A 16,512-nucleotide genomic window follows, 5' to 3' on the forward strand; every position below is an offset into this window, starting at 1 on the left:
AGCCCACAAGGGCAGTTCGTTTTCCCCTGTCCTGTGGGGTTGCCCTGGATCAGAATGAAATGGATGGCAGTGAGATGAGATGATACCTTAAAAACGTAAGTGTTGTTTTATGATCTGTAACATACGGAAAACCTGGCAAGAGATTTACCACATTTACGTGATTAAAAAGTCATACCAGCGAAAATATTGCAAATCAAGTCCTCCACTGTTTATGAGGATTTTGCTAACTTGATTTTTCTAAGTTCAGAGTTCAGTCCTGTGACAACGTTGCCAGTGTGTCAGGACATGATAACGACATGCAACAGCAAAATATAGGACGTAATGAACCTGCCATTTTCATACCATGTGCTGTGTACTCACCTAATCTTTTTTTAAAAATCATTTTATTGGGGGCTCGTACAATTCTTATCACAATCCATACACACATCCATTGTGTCAAAAACATATATACATTTGTTGCCATCATCATTCTCAAAACATTTGCCTTCTACTTGAGCCCTTAATATCTGCTGCTCATTTTCCCCCCTCCCTCCCCACTCGCCCCCACCTCGTGAACCCTTCATCATTCATATATTATTATTGTTTTGTCATATATTACACTGTCTGACGTCTCCCCTTGCCCTCTTCTCTGCTGTCCATCCCCCAGGGATGAGGCTATGTGTAGATTCCTGTAATCAATTTCCCCTTTCTACCCCACATTCCCTCCACCCTCCAGGCATCACCGCTCTCCATCACTGGTTCTGGAGGAGTCATCTGTCCTGGATTCCCTGTGTTTCCAGTTGCTATCTGTACCAATGTACTGTAGAAAATATGGTCAATAACCGTAGTGCCCACACCTACTAAAATGTTTATGATATAATTCATGTCATTCCACTAAATGGAATATGCCACATTTGCATTCAACCACTAAAAGAAGTCACATTTCAAAGGAAGTTACATTATGGATAACTAACACACACACACACACACATAAAACAGAGTGAACAGAGAAGATTATCAATGGTGATGGCTCCCCATGCCTTATCTGGCCCTAATGTACCCACTCCAATGCCTCATCCCAGAAAAAGCACATCCCTTCCAAGCTCACGCCATGGGCTAGATTTGTTCTGGTGGTCTTACTAACCCACCAGGGAGCTTGGAAGGGTGTGGTCTATTTACCCACATGCCTAGGAAGGACAATGTGTGAGATTTTGGCCTCTATCACAATCAGGAATGGGCCAAATTGTTTCTCTGGACAACAGAGGTGAGCAGAAATCTCCTGTTCTTTGGAAAGTGTGGGCTGCTGTCCCCGTCGCCCACGTATTTAACCAATAGCTTTTGAGCAAATGTTGAGCCCTTGCTGCTAAGCTAGGATCCAGGGAAGTAACAAGAAGCAGGACGGAAATGGTTCTTTCTTTCTGACAGCTTACTGGGAGTGAGGACAAACTTGCCACCTTTGGAGGAGTGAGTCTATTGCAGAAGATGCGGGACCTTGCCTGGACCCTGGCTTCTCATTATCAGGCTACAGCTCCGTGTTGATGCTGACCACCCCAAGGAAGCATGGCCTTGAAAGTGGGATTGCCCACCCTAAAGCATATGTAGGATTTAGGCGTTTCTAAAACCCAGACGAACATTGAGCAAATTGTCTATTCACAACAGTCGGTGAGTTTCTAGCTTCCACTTAACAAAAATTACCGTGGGGCGTGTTCCTTCCTGCGCAGCTGTTCATAATCATCCAACGGCTCGCCCATGGCCACACCACTGCTCTCGAAGGAACAAGCATCGTGTCGCAAAAGGAATTCCCTTCCTTTCACTTGTGCTCCGGCGTGAAGGGGTGGTCTTGTAAAGGCCGAGAAGCATTCACCTTAAACGTTCAAGTCTAAAATTATTCAAGTAATGTGACCACTTAAAAAAAAAAGACATCAAAATAAAATGACTTGCCATGACCCACCAGGCCAGCCTCACATTTGCTAATCTTTTCTCCTTTCACTCCCGGGCACCTTCTACATGGCATTGAGTATGGCCAAGAGGTTTGTTCCATAGGGTTTGGGTTTGTTTGTTTTTTTCTTTTAATAGTATAAATATTTTCTATGTTGCTATAGAGTCTTCATAACTCAAAAATGTTCAAAGCTACCTAACATATTGCATAGAAGCACAAAAGCATAATTGAAAACTCTTGTTTGAACTTTCCAATTTAATCTTGCCATAATTCAACTAACACCATAGTCTATCCCTTCTTGCCCGTGGTTTCACTCACTACCCTCTTTTTGGATACTGTTTCTAAAATAGGTCCCCAGAAGGACAATTAAATTTCAAAAGGTTATTGCTAATTTTCTCTTTTACTGTTGTTAGTTAAAGGTTATTATTAACTTTCATTAACACAGTCATGAAAGGAGGTAACAACCGAATCATATCCTTGGATACAATCTACAGCATGGGTGTATGTAAATTCTACAGTCAGGATACCTGAATTCAAACTCCAGGTGACAAACTTACCAATTGTATCCGAGGGCAAGTTGCTTATATCTCCTTATCTGTAAAGCGGAAATTATGGTATTAACCATGTATCTACCATGCTTTTATTACTATGTTAAGATTGCAAGGTATTTCAGCATAGCCAGGATACTCAGAATTGAAAGACTAGACACTTACAGCCAGATACCTCCATCTCTACATGAAGTCTGCTTAATTAGAAGAATCCTCAGCGAGCTTGGTCTGGACCTAGGACTTGATAGAATACTCTGTGTCAAGGCTGATGGCATACAGCAGTAATGAATTGAACATGTTGACTTCATTTGTGGTTTATACAACCCATTTACAAAAGAGAAACAATTTAGCCACATTTAGGGAGAGACTGGGTGCTTTAGGGATGGGGAATATTTGACAGTGGAGAAACTGGTGCACCAGCAGTGTCTTAGATGATTGGGGGTGGGAGGTGGGGGGTGTTAGCGCTTCAGGGAGAGAAAGGGATAGGGAGGGGACAAGCATACAATAATAGAAGTGAGAAATGCTGAGTCTGGAACCCTGAAAATGACAAGGGGTATTGGGGGGTTGGATCAAGGCATTCCTTAAGAGCTAAGACTAGGAAGGTTGTCGGGGAGTTCGTGAGGGAGGACCTTGATTACCATGCCCAAGAACTTAGACATCAGCAAGTGGAGAGGCCTATGGGAAATGTGGACTCAACACTAACTTTAAAGGGAGGGGCAGACACGATCAGATTTAACAAAGGCTTACCCAGTTTTGTCTGGCCTGCATCAAGAAAAGGACCCTAACACCCCTGGAACTATCATGCTCACCATTTCCTGGAAATGTCAGCTCCTTTCCAAATACCCAGCCTTTGCACATACCATTCCCTCTGCCTGAAGGACTTAGCTTCTTTTCTCTGCTGGAAGCTGGATTCATTCTAGTTGTCACTTCTGATGTGAAGCCTTCCCTGAATATTCACATACCACATGATATTGACTGTCACCTAATGGTCACTGGTGGCCAATCTTCATAATGTCGATTGCCAACCAACATTTATTGAAGACCCATTCTGTCCCGGGGACAGTTCTAAATACTTCCCATACAACATCCCAGTTAATTCTTCCAATGCACATATGAACTGGCTACTACTATTAGCTCCATTGTATAGATTTAACGGATTGTTACTTTTATAGCTGCTGTTGTATCAGCCTTCTACTTGTAAAACAAAAGGCTGTCAGTTCCATGCCATCCTGTGACTGGTGGTGGGTCCAGTTTGCTGGGATCCATGGGCTTTTGTTGGCTGATTTTCAGAGGAAGGTAAACCATGGCCAAAGATGCACAGCTCAGAAAAGCTATCAGACCCCAGGCAGCCAGTGTACATGCGGGTAGACACATGCTGTTTGTTAAAGGTTGGACTGTTATCCACAAGGAAATTGGTTCAAACCCAACAGCTGAGCCCCAGAGGAAGATGAGGCTGCCTGCTCCCATAAAGTTCTACAACCTCAGAAACCCCATAGAGGGGAGCTATGAGGCAGAATTGACTTGATGGCAGGAAGTTTATACTCATCTTTTTTTACTACCTATTTATTTTTGTCTCCCTGGTGCCTTAAACAGAGCCTGGCCCTGAATCAGGACTCAATCAATGTCTTGAATAAATGGATGGACGGATGATGAAATATTCTACTCTTCCCAACCCCTCACCCTTACTCAGATTTTTAAGGAACTGAGACACATTGCTGTCAGATGCAGCTCGCCTTTTAAAATTCAAATATATTCCTGTTGATACAAAGTGTTTCTTCTCATATGATTTGGCATCAATGTTACATTTTCTTTCAGGGCTTCATATTGCTTTTTTAAATATCTAAGTAAAAATATGCAGCATGGCAAATGAGAAATGTCTTTGTCTAAAATTCCAGGCTCTCTCTGAGAAAATGTCAGAGAATCTGAACATCAACACTCCCTCTAAGAGGTCACCTTGGCCCTCCTCTTTCTCTCTTGCCCTGAGGTGTGTCCGGCAGGGGTGAAGAGTTCCCGTGAGCTTAGTCATTAGAGAGCAGTGGTGACCACACACAGGGTAGTAGGAGGGAACAGAAACCAGGAGTGGTGATGGGAGGAGTGTAGATGCCTGTGGCAAGTAGAATGCGTGCTCCGATGCTTACCACAGAGAGCCAGCTGGGAAGGGGAAGCAGAGTAGGGTGAGAGAGCAAAGCGGAGCAAGGACTCTCCTTAGAATCTGAGTAACCTGAACATGCTTATTACACCAGAAGGACAGCGGGGAAAGAGGAAGGTCCTCAACAAGATGGATTGACACCGTGGCTGCAACAATGGACTCAAACCTAAGAACAATTGTGAGGGCGGCCCAGGACTGGATGGTGTTTCGTTCTGTTGGAGATAGGGCTGTTCAGATTCAAGGGCATCTAAGAGCAACAATGACACTGGAAGGTGGGAGCCATGGAAGTGTCAGCATATCTGCCATTCAAGTTACTGCTTGAGACATGTGTGAGGAGGGATTGGGATCAAGGTCCAGAGTGGAGTTCACAGGTAGCACAAATAATGAATATGCTGTGTTTCTACCTAAGAGATGCGCTGTTGAGAAAGAGAGAGTGGACAGCATCCTGGCCCACCAAGCTTCCAGGACACCATTCCTGCTCAGAGCAGCCAATGCACAGAGAAGACCGTAGGGTGGGCCTCATCACAAGACACAACATCCCCTTACTGACCCACAGCACTACAGGGGTAGCACTGGAGACAGTGCAGCAGCTGTGCCTGGTCTGACCCCCCCAACACCAGGACATAACATGAAGAGAGTACAACAGGGCAGCAAGGGGAGAAAAGCAACAAAGTCCCTGGGGAATTGTGAAAACAGACTTCAGATTCAGAGGGCAGGGCTTGGCACGGCATCAGACCCAATCAGAAAGCATACATAAGGCTCAGCAAACAGACCGGGAACTATTCATAGGCTATTTTTCTTTTCTTTCTTCTTCTTTTTTCCCCCATGTCTATCTATATAAGATAACAATAGGACTGATGTTCCTGTGGAACAGGGGAGAGGAGGAGGTGGGGGGAAAGGAATGGTGACCCAACAAACCCAGGGTCAAGGGAACAACAAGAGATCTAAAATTGATGGCAAGGAGGTCATAGAATGCTTGGTGGGGTACAATCAAGTGCATTATATCCAAAAAGGAAGTACAAAGAGTCAAATGAAAGTGAAACATGATAGTGGGACAGGAGGTAAGTAAAAGGAACTAGAGGAAAGAACTAGGAGCCAAAAGACATTTATAGAGGTATAAACATAGGCATGTATATATGTCAATATATTAATATATAATGATAGGGATATATGTATATGTACATATATTTATAGGCTAAGTATTAAGGTAGCAGATGGATATTGGGCCTCTACTCAACTCCTCCCTGAACACAAGAACACTTTAGTCTAATAACCTGGCATTCTGTGATGTTCACCTTTCTGACATGATCGCTGAAGATAAAATGGGTGCATAAGCTAATGTGGTGAAGAAAGCTAATGGTGTCCAGCTATTAAAAGATAGCTCGAAGCTAATCAAGCAGCCATTTAGCAGGGTAGCAATAATGTCCATATGGTAGAAGCACACCAACCCGTGTGATCATGAGGTGTCAATGGGATCAGGTATCAGGCATCAGAAGACCCAAATCAAACAACCATTACAATGTAAACAAGGGGGATCAGAATGGAGACCCAATGCCCATCTGTAGGCAATTGAGCATCCCCTCACAGAAGGGTCATAAGGAAGGGACCAGCCAGTCAAGATGCAGTATAGCACTGATGAAACACACAACATTCCTCTAGCTCTTTAATCCTTCCTTCCCCCGCCGCCCCCACCCCCACTATCATGACCTCAGTTCTACCTTGCAAATCTGGCTAATACAGAGCCTGTACACTGGTACAGAAAAGAGATCTCGACACACAGAGTCTAGGACAGATAAACCCCTCAGGAACAGTAATGAGAGTAGCAACACCAGAGGGTAGGGGGAAGGTGGGGAAAGAAGACACAGAAAGGGGGACGATTACAATGATCAACGTATGCCCACCCCCCACCCCAGGGAATGAACAACAGAATCGTGGGTGAAGGGAGACAATGGATGGTGTAAAATAGGAAAATAATGAGAATTTAGAAATTATCAAGGGTTCATGAGGGCAGGAGGGTGGGGGGAAGAGGGGAAAAAATAGTAGCTGCTACCAAGGGCTCAAGTAGAAAGAAAATGATGATGGCAACCTATATCCATACACCTACAATTGGTGTATGGATTGCTATAAGAGCCGCCCCAATAACATGATTTATTAAAATTAATTAATAAATTAATAAGAGATCGGCTGTTCATGTCCTTTCAGAGGCACCTTGGAAGAAAGGCCTGGCAATCTACTGCTGAAAACCCTGCCAACGAAACCCCAGCAGAGAATAGTCTTCCTTGGACACCTGTGGGGGTACAACACACCAGAACTGAACCATGACAGTTGGGATGCAAGAGGCAGTCGAGTGACTGGCTGTATTTGGAGGTGCCGAGAACTCTTTGCCTCTCAGTGAGCTCAAGTGGGCAGGAAAGGAAGGGAGATGCCAGGGAGCTGAGTTCTCGCTGAAGCACCTGGTCTTGGAGGTGGGATCCCAGGTGAGAGAAGCAGAGAGGTCAGGTTTGAAGCTGCTGCTGAGAGCCACATCAAGAGAATGGAGTGGAAGGCAAGGAGTCCCGGCGCAGCCATGAAAACAGTCATTTGTTGTTCTATTCCCCACACGACTTGAAAAGCTTGCTAAGACGGTCCAGGGTAATACTCTTTGCTAAGGCTTCCCTTACAGAAACCCCCACACCGCCACCATACCACCAAAGAAATAAAGATGTGGGGGGTGGGGTGGGGGTGGGGAGGTGAGCCAGAGAGCTCTTGGATTCAGAAGGGACACTTCCTTCCCCCACCTCCGTAATTATCTGGCTTTTTGAATTAGGGCTGGAAAGCAAACTTGCCTAGTTTCTATTCAGGATTTCCGCTCTGGAGTTTGCTCCCATTAATGAAACAGCTTAGTTTGGTTTGGCTAGCTGCATGCATGACTTCCAAAAACCACATCACAATGCGGGAGGAATGCCGCTGCTAGCAAAGCCGCAGCAGCGCCACCACATTGTCTAAAGAGAGGCGCAGGGCTGCGCCAGCGCCTCTGAAATCCATTTAAGATGTGTGAAAACACGAGATTGAAATGCTGACCTTGCCCTGCGGCTGAAGAACTTCCAGGAGGCGGAGAGTGGGGACAGCTGCGGGCCTGGGCCCATCCACACCTCCCTGTCAAGCAGGAAAAATGGGCTTGTGTCTGTCTTTCTGTCCCAACCAGGGCATGAACCTACTCTAAGGGGACTGGGTTAGGAACTGCTGCCTAAGGGAGGTTCACAAAGGCCAGCAGGGGGAGGAGTCGGGCATCAAGGGACAAAAAGAGAAAAACCTCAGGCAAACACCTGGGTCTGGTCTGTGGTGACTTGGCCCCTCGCTCCAGATTGGGGTGAGGAAGAGACCCCGGCCTGGGGCTTTCTAGGTGCAACCTGATACCAAAATGCTTGAGCACAGTGGAGGGGGGCAGGGTGTTGAACTTGGAAATCCATAAACAGGACTGCTTTTTCATTTCCTTTTGTGACTGTAGACTGCAGGTAAATATGGCACAGTCTTGGTTGAGTGGAAGATCTAGACGCAGTCTGCCTTGTTCCAATCTGGACTCCTCCTTTCCCTGGGTGCCCTTGGCAAGTACCTTACCCTCTACATCCGTGATTCTCAACCTTCCTAATGCCGCAACCCTCTCATTCATTTCCTCGTGTTGCGGTGACCCCCAAGCATAAAATTATTTTCGTTGCTACTTCGTAACTGTGATTTTGCTACAGTTATGAATCAGGCAGACTCTGTGACCCAGGGGTCATGGCCCAAAGGTTGAGAACCGCTGCTCTACACACTTCCATTTCTCCTTCAGAATAACTGGGGACAAAGTGCCTAGTCATAGAATTGAGGCCGGTCATCATGAACGGGAGTTCCTAGAAGGAACCCCCTGGTATAGTGGATTATGGGTTGGGTTGCTAACCACAAAGTCAGCAGTTCAAAACCACCAGCCACTCCATAGGCGAAAGATGAGTGTTTCTACTCCCATTCGGAATGACAGTCTCTGCAATTCACTGAGTCAGGCTTGATGGCAGTGAGGCCAGTTGAGTTGTGGCTAGTGAAAGCCATTACTGCTTTCAGCTGCCAGTGTGGCCATTTCACACCAAAGGTATGAGAAATAAATGCCTGGCTCTCTGCTTCTGAAAAATCATCCATGGGGCAGAAAGTGGGGGGGGGGGACGTGCTTTAAAAGACAGAGTCTTCTAAGTGAGCTATCAGCTAAGTTCACATCAAAGCGCGACATCCTGTATGATCCACAGATTGTAAATAATAAAATCCAAGACCGGAGGAAGGAATTGTATTAGAGCTTAAAGTCGGAGCACTCAGTTGGCAAAGTGCTATGGATGACAGCAAAAGCCCCAAATCCATGTGCGAAGTCCCCGTGGATTAAACCTTTCATGAATCCCCTCTGACCGTTGACCAGCGAAGTGACAGCCTTGCTATCAGAGTACATTGGAAAGTGGATTCGGGCAGATGTAGTTAAGTTAAAATTTAACATTTTATCATTTGTTTTCCCTTTTAAATTTGTTCTAGTTTTTCTTATTTCTTTTGGATTGAGGATTTTCTGTGGTGTTTGTGGTTGTTGTCGTTGTTGGTTGTGATTTTATTTTCTGCTTTTGGCATAATCTTCTTTATGTGAAATCCAGTATAGGTAAATCTATAAAGATAGTAACTGGATGAATACTTTCTTAGGGTTATGACGGGGGAGGTAGGGGCAAGTGAAGAGCTAATAATAATGAATATAAGAATGAAAAAAATGTTCTAAAGTAGATTGTGATGATAAGTGCACTCTTTTTAATATACTGAAACCATTGAGTTGCATGGTATTTGACTTATATGCCAATAAAAATGTTAAAATTTTAAGTAAGTAAATTGGTTCAACAAAAATCTAGTGGTAACGGATATTTCACTCACCCTATGGGCTCAAGGTGGTGCAAACAGTGACTGCCCTGGACTGCCAACCCAAGGTTAAAGGTTTGAGTCCGTTCAGGGAGTTTTGGAGGCCTAGCAATAATTTACTTTTGAAGAATCAGCCATCAAAAGCTCTATGGAGCAGAGTTATGTGCTTATCGTATGTCATGCAGTCCTGGTTAAGAATTAGAACTGATTCAATGGCAACTGCCTAACTGACTAGTGTGCCCTGAATGGAACGGACTAGGTTTAAGTCTCAGGTCCTGTCTTTATTGACTTCAAGGTGTTGAGTGAGTTATTAAGTGGTTTCCTCATCTATAAATTGGAGAATAATCATCTCTACCGTAAAGATCCCATCAGTTGGACATTGGATCTCCCCTCAAGTACTCCCTCAATGCAGGAACACTTTGTTCTAACAACCTGGCAGTCCATGATGCTCACCTTCCCGACATGATCGCAGAAGACAAAGTATATGCATAAGCAAATGTGGCAAAGAAAGCTGATAGTGCCTGGCTATCAAAAGATATAGCATCTGGGGTCTTAAAGGCTTGAAGATAAACAAGGAACCATCAATCTCAGAAACAACAAAACCCACCAGCCTGCGTGATCATGAGATGTTGAAGGGAACAGGTATCAGGCATCAAAGAAAAAAATCATATTTTTGTGAATGAGGGGGAGTGTGGAGTGGGGACCCAAAGCTCATCTGCAGGCAACTGGACATCCCCTTACAGAAGGGTCGAGGAGAAGAGCCAGTCAGGGTGCAGTGTAGCAACAATGAAACATACAATTTTCCTCTAGTTCTTGAATGTTCCCTCCCCCTACCCCGCCACTATCATGATCCCAATTCTACTTTACAAATCCGGTTGGACCAGAGGATGTACACTGGTACAGATAGGAACTGGAAACACAGGGAATCCAGGACAGATGAAGCCCTCAGGACCAGTGGTGAGAGTGGCAATACTGGGAGGGTGGAAGGAAGATGAGGGAGAAAGGAGGAACAGATTACAAAGATCTACATATAACCTCCTCCCTGGGGGACGGACAGTGGAGAAGTGAGTTAAGGGAGACATCAGATGGTATAAGATATGACATAATAATTTATAAATTATCAAGGGTTCATGGGGGAGGGGGCAGCGGGTAGGGAGGGGAAAATGAGGTGACACCAAAGGCTCAAGTGGAGAGCAAATGTTTTGAGAATGATGATGGCAACATATGTACAAATGTGCTTGACACAATGGATGGATGTATGGATTGTGATAAGAGTTGTATGAGCTCCCAATAAAATGATTTTTTAAAAATCCCATCAGATTAGGCAGTCTCTGGGCCAGAAGATTGTTGAACCAAAAAACCAAACTCATGGTCATTGAGCTGATGCCTACTCATTCCAGAGATGGAATAAGTGCTCCATGAGGGGAGGCACTCTCTTCCCACTGTGGTCCAACACCTCTCTGCACAGCTGGCCCATCTCAGGATGCTCAGTGAATATCTATGTGCTGACTGCCCGAGACAGGAGGCAGCAGTGCAGCAGGACCAACTTCTTAAAGAAGCATGGCCTCGGGGATGTCACACTTCACCAGTAGCTCAGATGGCCCAGGGGATGCTCCCATCCTCAAAGCCTTAGTATCGGTTGACCCAGTTGCCCCCTCACAGATGTCTTTTTATTTTTTTAGGACAATTCTTTTCCATCCTTCTAGAAACAAAAGTGTTGCTCTGTAAAGTGCTTTTCTGCAGGTGTTCAGAAGGGTCTCACATTTCAAAGCTTCTAGCCCGGGACCCTGGGTTCCAGCCCTCCTCCCTGTCAACGTCCAGAAAGAGCCCTTCACAGAACCCACAGGACAGCTGGTCACGCCTTGGCAGAAACAGCAGTGAGGGGATGCCTGCTCCTTGTTAATGATCTTAAATTGCTTTTCAGTCTGTCTGAGAGCAGAAATGGAGCCACTGTCCTGGATCAAACATAAGCACCCTAGGACTCCTTGCCTCTGAGCCAATTGAAGATGTTGGAGTCCCCCACAGGCCTCCACATCACACAGTTGAGAGCTCTCCCCAACTCAGCAGGGCTTCTCCCTTCCCGTGATTCACTGGTCCAGTCCATACTCAACTACCTGACCCTGCGTCTTCAGGGAACCAAGGTCCTTGAATATTTTATAACAAAACGCTCTCTACCCTGGGGTCAGGGCGGAGACAGCTTTCTAAAATGTTGACCTGGGCCTGTATCTTTCAGGCTTAGGACATATCTCCCTCTATAATGAATCACCACTCTCCCTGCGAGTCGTAAATGCCATTTTCCCTGGGATGCCTGCGCTCCCTCCCTAAAGCCGGGTGAGATTTCCTCCCAAGTGTTTCCACAACTGGTATGGCTGACAGAACTCCTGGCACCGATTACTCAGAACTGAACTGCTCAGATCACTTGCATGCCTCCCTCATTCCAACGTGAGAAAAGACTACGTCTCTTCCACTCGTTGTCTGCTGGTGCCTGGCACTGCCTGCAACAACGGAGGATGACTTAGAAGGGATGTCTTGTGATGGGAGGAAGTGAGACTCCAATTCCAGTTGGTTGAAACAATGAGGAAATGTGCCATTTTCAGACCCAGAAGCCTTTCATAGATTCAATTCAGGTCAATGGCTCAGTGAAGGCATCAAAGGCTCAAAGTCTGTCTCTGCTCTGGCCCCTAAAGCTGGTTCCCCTGGTGGCCACAGAATGACCACCAGTGCTACATACATCATGGTTCACACTGGAAGGGAACAGGGAGAAATCCCTCCTGATGCTTCAAAAGGTTAGGGGGAAATGGAGTGAAAATAGAACATTGTCACACCAACTTTCTGAAGTACCTTTATATAAGACCTTCCTTGTAATCTACGGTAATTGAATCATTTTGGTTGGTCCATGTATACAACCATGGGTCAATCGGCTTTGCTAGATAACTGACAACCGCTGGAGGTCGTAACGAATCAAGATACCCCCCAGGAACAGAAATGGGGTGCGGGAAATGGCTGCCATTGGGAAGGGGGAAAGAAGGACTACATGTTGGCTAGGCAACCAGCAGTATCTTTACAAGTCTGCTGTTCCTGCGATGGGATCAGTTCTGACTCACAGCGATTCTAGAGGGTACACTAGAACTGCCATCTTTGGGAAGGTGACCGGACATCCCACTTTTGGCGGGACAGTCCCAATTTTTAACAATTTTCCACATCCCACGGCGTTTTTTAAAAGCCCCGATTTTTGGAAAGAATGCACGACAAGCTAGGGTATATGGTTTTCGGCTGCCATGTGGCTATTTCGCCAGGAGATGAGTTTTATCAATGGTGTCCCTCTTTACCAATGTTAAAAGTGGGTTTCCAAGATGGTAAATCTAAACAGGAACAGAAAGCCTCATCTTTCTCTTGCGGAGCCTCTGATAGTGTTGAACTACTGACCTTGCAGTTAGCAGCCCAATTCGTAATCCATTACGCCACCAAGTTTCCTTATCCCTTACATAGGGCTGAATAATGACCTGCTGAGCAATGTCATAGAAACAAGCGCATGGCTGGGACTCTATGGTAAGCGGTACCCATGAGGTGCTTGTGGTGGCTCCCCTGTCATTGGCATGCTCCCTGCTTCGGGAAGCTTGGCTGGTCCAGATCCAACACGGTCATTTCCAACCAGCTGCTGTGCTCTCCGCAGCGCTCTTGCTCTGACAAGGTGATGGTCACCGCAAGCTTCTCCAGCCGAGGGTCAGCATTCCTAGAGCTCTGCCGCCTCTCAGTCAGGCAGCTTCCTTTCAGACCATTTTCCTGAAGAGAGATGCTTAGCCGACCTGTTGCTCTTGTCTTAACTTAGAACCCGGCCTCTCCTCATCATCTTTTTTCAGACCCGGCATTCTCTCCTTGGAGACCACTCAGATTGTAGCCCCCTTCCAAGTCTGTGTCGTGAATCTTCCTCCCCCTCCCACTGTTCAGGGAGGTGAAGGGAAGAAACGCCGGGCCCTTGGATCTGCTGGCTCTGTTTTGGCACACTGGCTCCACAGTGAACTTGGAAACGCCCACAGGAAAACCACCGAACCTTCTTTCCTTCTCTGTGAAACAGGGTCATCATCAACAAAGCCGTGCGTCCGACGCTGGCCCCTCCAAGAACGGCCTTCTTACCACTGCCAGAGTGCCGCTGCAATTGGGGAAATGGAGATCAGTTATAGAGAGGGCTGGTCAGCCCGAGAAGGAAGTACCAGTCAGGAGAATGCCTATGAAACATTTTATGAATATACAGTTTGAGTATTTCCTAAACCAGAGTAAAAAACAGACACAACATGTCAGTGACATTTAACACATATTAAAACACTAATACCAAGTGCGATCCAATTCTTTCTATTTGTCATCCCTGCTTATGAGAAGGTTTTCAAGCCCCCCCTTCCTCTGAAGCTTTAGGAAAACGATGAAAATGACAGTTGCTATGTAACAGATAAGAGGCAGGTCAGGGGCTGTTTGCTTGTTTGTTTGTCCGTTCCTGTAATTGGATCTCCAACCTCATACGGTCTTCCTGTTTGTTTGCTTGAGGATTTTGTCTCCTGATTCCTAGAGACGAAGCTTAAACACTTTGCACCTCAAAGCAGGGTGGAGGCAGACACGCACCAGGCCTGCCATACCTGATGCCATAGGTCCTGGAACACCGTGAATGCCTCCTCTTCTAGGAAGCCCAGTGTGTTAGTCTGGGAACATCAGAGAAAGAAATCCACAGAAACTCGTGTAGAAGAGAGAGTTTCATATAAAGCTAAGTACACATCAAGAGAACATCCCAACCCAGTGCTGCCTAAGCCCACAAGGCCAACATTAACCCATATGTCTGATACCAATCCACAAAGTCCTCCTCCATCTCACAAAACAGACGCAATGATGCCGACTGCAGGAGGAAAGTCGAATCAGTGAGTGTGTAAGCATCTCATCACGGCCAGGGGTCTCCACACGGCTGCTCCAGCACCCAGGGCTGCATCAGGGTAGGTACATGTGGCTTCTTCTCTCTCTCTCTCTTTCTCTCTCTCTCTCTCTCTCTCTCTCTCTCTCTCTCTCTCTCTCTCTCTCTCTCTCTCTCTCTCTCTCTCTCTTTCTCTCTCCCCCTCTCCCTCTCTCTCCTCTCTCTCTTCCCCCCCCTCTCTCCCCCTCTCCTTCTCTCTCTCCCCCTCTCCCTCTCCCTCGGGGTCATTGCAGAAGACAAGCCACATGGACATAACCAGACCTCTCAAGCAGGAGAAGCCACAGAGAGACCCCTGCCAGTGCTGAGATGCTTACAACGCCACTGGACCCAAATACTTTCTACCCACTGGCTTGTGATTGTCCTGCATTTGGCTTCATTGCATGTGTTCTATGAGTCTGAAGAGGACTTTATAGATTGGTATCAGAAATATGGGCTAATATCAGACTTATGGCCTTGGACTGGACTGGGTTGGGGTGTTTTCTTAATGTACAATTGCTCTTGTATATAAATCTCTTCCTTATACATATCCATGTGCCTAGGAATTTGTTTCTCTAGTCCACCCAGACTAACACAATGGGAGAAAGGTGAGGCTTTCTGCGCCTGTCAAGATGCACAGCCTTGGAGATCCACAAAGGCAGCTCAACTCTGCACTAGAGGGTCCCTGTGAGTCAGAATTGACTCAATGGCAGTGAGGCTGTTTTTCATTTCCCCTGATCTGGTCTTCTCTGAGGTAACCAGCCTACAAGCGTGAACTTAAATGAGAGCAAATTGAATGCAATTCCCCCCCTTCTTAAATGAAAGGAGCCCTGGTGATATGGTAGTTGAGGGCTCAGCTCTTCAAGGCAATGAGTTTTGGGTGTTTTGTTTTTTCCTCCTTCTTCGTAAAGCCGCATGTGACTCTCAGTTTCCTCTCTAGCTCCATCTCTCCCCAAGCCCCTGCCCCAATCTTCCTCTCACCAGTCGGCCCCAGGTCATTGCCAGGTTCTATCCATTCCCTCGCCTTTCTACAGACTGGGTCTATTGCCTACAGCGTTTTTCTCCCCTCCTAGCCTCTCTTTGGAGCCCCAGTGGCTTAGTGGTTATGCATTGGGCTGCTACCCACAGGGCAGCATTTCACAACCAGCAACCAGTCCAGGGGAGACAGCGCTTCCTACCCCATAAAGAGTTCAGTCTTGGAAACTCGAGTAGTTCTACCCTGTCCTCCAGGTACTGGTCACTATGAGCCGGCACAACTCGATGACAGTGAGTTTGGTTTTACCCTCCACTTCAGGAGCCCTGGTGGCTGCTGAGCTCTGAGTTGGGCTGCTAACCACAAGGTTAATAGTTCAAAACCACCAATGACTCCCTGGGACAAAGACTAGTCTTTCTGCTCCTGTCAAGAGTTACAGTCTCAGAAACCCACAGGGGCACTTCTACTCTGTCCAGTAGGCTCACTAAGTTGAAATCAACAAGATGGCAGTGAGTTCATTTTGGTATCCTCTACCTTAGCTACCTCCTATCTGTCTGTCTGCATGCTCACCTCAGACTTAACCACTTTGATTCGATATGTGTCTTCCATAAAACGGGAATGATGAAAATATCTCCCTCCCTCCCTCCCTCCCTCCCAGGTAGTTGGAAGGAATGACTATGTGGATCCACATCACTGTGGGTATCTTTTCAGGGAAACAAGCAGTGCCATACGCTTCTGGTTATGTGCTTCTCCGTTATCCCAGACTTCTCTGACACGGAACCCCCAACCTTGTGTTGCTGGCCCGCAAACACCAAGACAACAACCAGAAACCATTGCCTCTCGGTCAATGTTCATTCCCCACTCAGCCCAATGTGTTGCCCAATGGGTGGCAGAGCAGAGCTGAGAGCCAGACAGCTTTCTGGGCTCAAGTCTTAGGGTTTCTGCAACACCTCTGTGTGGATTTGAACCACCAACCTTTCAGTTCACAACTGAAATCATTTGTTCCACCCAGGGACCCTCACAGGGTTTGGCTTCTCTGTGTCATCATTCAGAGCGCATGGCTGGGGGCTCCGGGAGACAGAGCCTTAGCTGAATGAATCC

The sequence above is a fragment of the Tenrec ecaudatus genome, chromosome 10 (assembly GCF_050624435.1).
Source record: "Tenrec ecaudatus isolate mTenEca1 chromosome 10, mTenEca1.hap1, whole genome shotgun sequence".
In the NCBI taxonomy this organism is placed as follows: Eukaryota; Metazoa; Chordata; class Mammalia; order Afrosoricida; family Tenrecidae; genus Tenrec; species Tenrec ecaudatus.